At 55.2% G+C, this 5,000-nt stretch overlaps 1 non-coding gene across 1 annotated transcript; it reads left to right on the top strand.

Annotated features, from left to right (window-relative positions):
• The first annotated feature begins 2,265 nt into the window (after positions 1-2,265).
• Positions 2,266-4,186, top strand: LOC118648000. Its single transcript, XR_004965137.1, has one exon. It is a non-coding gene; the product is annotated as a small subunit ribosomal RNA (ribosomal RNA).
• Positions 4,187-5,000: the final 814 nt, after the last annotated feature.

The following is a 5,000-nucleotide window of genomic DNA, read 5'->3' as shown; positions in this document are numbered from 1 at the left end:
TGTAATCAAATTAATAATAAAATGAAAAATAATGAAATATTTTCGTAAGTCGGTTTTCATATTAAAATAAATTTATAAGATTAAAAACGACGGAAACCGTCGTTACGAATAACATAAACTGGTATGCGTATTGCAGAAAACTGTAAACTTATATTTTATGTTAATAGCAGATCTTAAAACACAATATTAAAAGGAGCAACAACACACAGAGTATTCGACAAAGCGCTAGAGACAATTGTGTAACGTACGGTAGTCAGAGGCAGAATGAGCGAGACGACTTATTTTCCGTTAGTCATTTTCGACAAAATGTCGAAAGTAAGCGAGATGAGAATTAAACGTAATAGCGCAATCTTATATATATACATATATATATATATATATATATATATATATATATATATATGTATATGTATGTATGTATGTATGTATGTATGTATGTATGTATGTATGTATGTATGTATGTATGTATGCATGCATGCATGCATGCATGCATGCATGCATGTATGTATGTATGTATGTATGTATGTATGTATGTATGTATGTATATATATCAGGCCGAGGCTGACCGTAGGACTCGGCCGGAGGTAACGACGGCGTCGAGCGGGGCCGGAGGCGACGACCGCGAGCGCGGCCGGAGGTGACGACCGCGTACGCGGCCGGAGGTGACGACCGCGTACGCGGCCGGAGGTAACGACGGCTTCGAGCGAGGCCGGAGGTGTCGACGGCGTCGAGCGAGGCCGGAGGTGACGACCGCGAGCGCGGCCGGAGGTATCGTCGGCGCCCGAACGAGGCCGGAGGCACCGACGACGTCGAGCGGGACCGGAGGTACCTCCGACGTCCCGAGCGCCGCCGGAGGTAACGACCGTGCTCGCCGCGCCCGAGCGGCTAAGTCCCTCGGGCGTCGAGATCTCGCCCGTTTCGCCCGTATACCGCCGTGCTATTCACCGTGCGTCGCCGACCGCCTGGCCGGCCGGTTGGGTATTATAAGAGGTGCGGTGCGCTCGACGAGTCGAGCGACAGGGACGATGGTTCGAGCGCGTCTTTCGCGTCTCGTGCGTTCCGTACGAGTATCCCGAGGCTCGAAACGTTAAATGTGAAACACGGAACAATGATTTGTGATCGTATCGCGGGCGACTCTGCGTCGCGTCTTCGGCTACAGTCCCGAAGGCCTTCGCGAGTCGACCGAGACCGGAGGTAACGACCGTGCTCGCCGCTCCCGAGCGGCTAAGTCCCTCGGGCGTCGAGATCTCGGCCGCTTCGCCCGTATACCGCCGTGCTATTCACCGTGCGTCGCCGACCGCCTGGCCGCACGGTTGGGTATTATAAGAGGTGCGGTGCGCTCGGCGAGCCGAGCGACACGAACGAGCGCGTCCTTCGCGTCTCGTGCGTTCCGTAAGAGTCTCCCGAAGCTCGGAACGTCAAATGGTGAAACACGGACCATGATTTGATCGTATCGCGGGCGACTATGCGTCACCTCGTCGATACTCGACTCTCGAAGCGGGGTGCTCCGGGGCGGCGGCGACGTCGACGACGACGGCGACGAAGCCGTACACGCTCGAGCCCTTACGTACAGAGCGCGCTGGCACTTTTTCCCTTCCGTTTCTTTTTTCAGGTACGCAACGCACATTTTTCAAACACAGCATTGCCACGAGTCGGTGTCGCAAGACCGAATGGCTCTTATGTGGCGCGCACACGTAGTGTTGGCCGCGCGATCGTCCCGCGTTCTTAGACGAACGTGTCCGGACGCATCGTCGCGCTTACCGAACATCAACTCCACGGAGACTAGTGGCGGAAGGTGAGCGGTCTCGCGCCGCTCTCTCTTCCCGCTTACTTGTACACCGTAGCGAAATTATATTCAAACGCAAGGTTCCGAGATGACCGATGTGCATCGCGCACAGTCGATCTAACGTCGGGGCTGAACGGCGCTTTACACACGCCGTTCGTATATGGGAGAATGAGAAAACTTGAAATGACACGAAATGAAATTGACAGAAGAAGTGTAACGACAGAAGAGAAAAATGAGAGAGTGTCGCCGACCGGCTCGCAAGACGCCGGCGGCGGAGTAACGACACCTCCGAGCAGCAGCGATGGCGAAGCTTTCGCCCGCCCGCCCGCTCGCTCGCTCGCTCGCTCGCCCGTTCGTACGCTCGTTTCGATCTTCCGCGGGGCGCGCGCTCACCGAGCGCGCGTTCTCGGAGTCGACGACGCGGACGACGACGAGCTAGTGCCTCGCCGCTCACGCAGCGCGCGCACGCACGTAGTAGCTCCCTGGTTGATCCTGCCAGTAGTCATATGCTTGTCTCAAAGATTAAGCCATGCATGTCTCAGTGCATGCCGAATTAAGGTGAAACCGCGAATGGCTCATTAAATCAGTTATGGTTCATTAGATTGTACCAACATTTACTTGGATAACTGTGGTAATTCTAGAGCTAATACATGCAAAACAGAGTCCCGACCAGTGATGGAAGGGACGCTTTTATTAGATCAAAACCAATCGGTGGCGCGCGGTCTCCGTTGCGTCCACCGTTTACTTTGGTGACTCTGAATAACTTTGTGCTGATCGCACGGTCCTAGCACCGGCGACGCATCTTTCAAATGTCTGCCTTATCAACTGTCGATGGTAGGTTCTGCGCCTACCATGGTTGTAACGGGTAACGGGGAATCAGGGTTCGATTCCGGAGAGGGAGCCTGAGAAACGGCTACCACATCCAAGGAAGGCAGCAGGCGCGCAAATTACCCACTCCCGGCACGGGGAGGTAGTGACGAAAAATAACGATACGGGACTCATCCGAGGCCCCGTAATCGGAATGAGTACACTTTAAATCCTTTAACGAGGATCCATTGGAGGGCAAGTCTGGTGCCAGCAGCCGCGGTAATTCCAGCTCCAATAGCGTATATTAAAGTTGTTGCGGTTAAAAAGCTCGTAGTTGAATCTGTGTCGCACACCGTCGGTTCACCGCTCGCGGTGTCTAACTGGCGTGATGTGGGACGTCCTACCGGTGGGCTTAGCCTCGCGAGGGGCGGCCCAACTAATATCCCGTCGCGGTGCTCTTTACTGAGTGTCGAGTCGGGCCGGTACGTTTACTTTGAACAAATTAGAGTGCTTAAAGCAGGCTATCCTCGCCTGAATACTGCGTGCATGGAATAATGGAATAGGACCTCGGTTCTATTTTGTTGGTTTTCGGAACCCCGAGGTAATGATTAATAGGGACAGATGGGGGCATTCGTATTGCGACGTTAGAGGTGAAATTCTTGGATCGTCGCAAGACGGACAGAAGCGAAAGCATTTGCCAAAAATGTTTTCATTAATCAAGAACGAAAGTTAGAGGTTCGAAGGCGATCAGATACCGCCCTAGTTCTAACCATAAACGATGCCAGCTAGCGATCCGCCGAAGTTCCTCCGATGACTCGGCGGGCAGCTTCCGGGAAACCAAAGCTTTTGGGTTCCGGGGGAAGTATGGTTGCAAAGCTGAAACTTAAAGGAATTGACGGAAGGGCACCACCAGGAGTGGAGCCTGCGGCTTAATTTGACTCAACACGGGAAACCTCACCAGGCCCAGACACCGGAAGGATTGACAGATTGATAGCTCTTTCTTGATTCGGTGGGTGGTGGTGCATGGCCGTTCTTAGTTGGTGGAGCGATTTGTCTGGTTAATTCCGATAACGAACGAGACTCTAGCCTGCTAAATAGGCGTACCTTATGGTATCTTGAAGGCCCCCGGCTTCGGCCGGCGGGTTTTTACTACCAACGTACAAACAAATCTTCTTAGAGGGACAGGCGGCTTCTAGCCGCACGAGATTGAGCAATAACAGGTCTGTGATGCCCTTAGATGTTCTGGGCCGCACGCGCGCTACACTGAAGGAATCAGCGTGTGTTCCCTGGCCGAAAGGCCCGGGTAACCCGCTGAACCTCCTTCGTGCTAGGGATTGGGGCTTGCAATTGTTCCCCATGAACGAGGAATTCCCAGTAAGCGCGAGTCATAAGCTCGCGTTGATTACGTCCCTGCCCTTTGTACACACCGCCCGTCGCTACTACCGATTGAATGATTTAGTGAGGTCTTCGGACTGGTGCGCGGCAATGCGTCGGCATTGCCGATGTTGCCGGGAAGATGACCAAACTTGATCATTTAGAGGAAGTAAAAGTCGTAACAAGGTTTCCGTAGGTGAACCTGCGGAAGGATCATTAACGTTATTAACGGAGGTCCCCCTTGCTCACCGCTTCTTGCCCCTTAGGGGTAAGCGCGGCGCGGGCCGGGTCGGCGACTGGAGTAAAGAATGGGAGAGAGACAAATTGGAGAAATGGAATTGACGGTAGTACGAGAGGAGCGTCGTTGGCGCGCGCGCGCGCTTGCGCGCGCGCGCGCGCCCTCCGGGCGGCGCTACCACTCGCGGCTCGGCTGTGCCGCCGAGACTCTCTCGCCTCTGCGCCGCGCAAGTCGCGCGAACGCGGGACGGTCGATCGAGAGATCGGCGCACACGCCGCCGAATAACATTTGTTGCGATACGACGCGGGGATACCACGACGCGCGCAACACCGAGGTGAGGTGTGCGCGCGTGCCGTTGTCGCGTCGGAGCGCGAACGCTTTGGGGCCAATTCTCTTTCTCCCCCTCGGGACGTGTCGTCCCGTTGTCGCGTAGAAGAGAGAGAGGAGGCGACCATTGTGCCTTCGCGTACGCACGAGGCGAGCGATACAGGAGCGAGGCCGCGCCGTCGCGCGCGCGCCTACCGGTGGTAACCTGAGAGCGCGCAGGAGACGTGCCCGCCGCCGCGCGCGCTACGCGCGCAGAGCGGTGTGCCGTTTTGGCGCGCTAGAGGGGCGAGCGCGTCGCGCTCCCGCCCGATGGTTTTTCAAAGACTTTCGCCCCGGCTCTCGGCGTCGTCTCACCCTCCCTCGGCTCTCGGAAGAGAGCTCGAGAGTGAGAGAGTTGGGAAGGGAAGACGCTCGAGAAGACGCTCCGTTCGCTCTCGACGGCAAATTCGTCGCGTGTAATCCCCGCCC

This window comes from Monomorium pharaonis, unplaced genomic scaffold (assembly GCF_013373865.1).
Source record: "Monomorium pharaonis isolate MP-MQ-018 unplaced genomic scaffold, ASM1337386v2 scaffold_115, whole genome shotgun sequence".
Classification (NCBI taxonomy): domain Eukaryota; kingdom Metazoa; phylum Arthropoda; class Insecta; order Hymenoptera; family Formicidae; genus Monomorium; species Monomorium pharaonis.
Note: the sequence above shows the minus strand (reverse complement) of the source record. Positions and strands in the feature narration are given on the sequence as shown.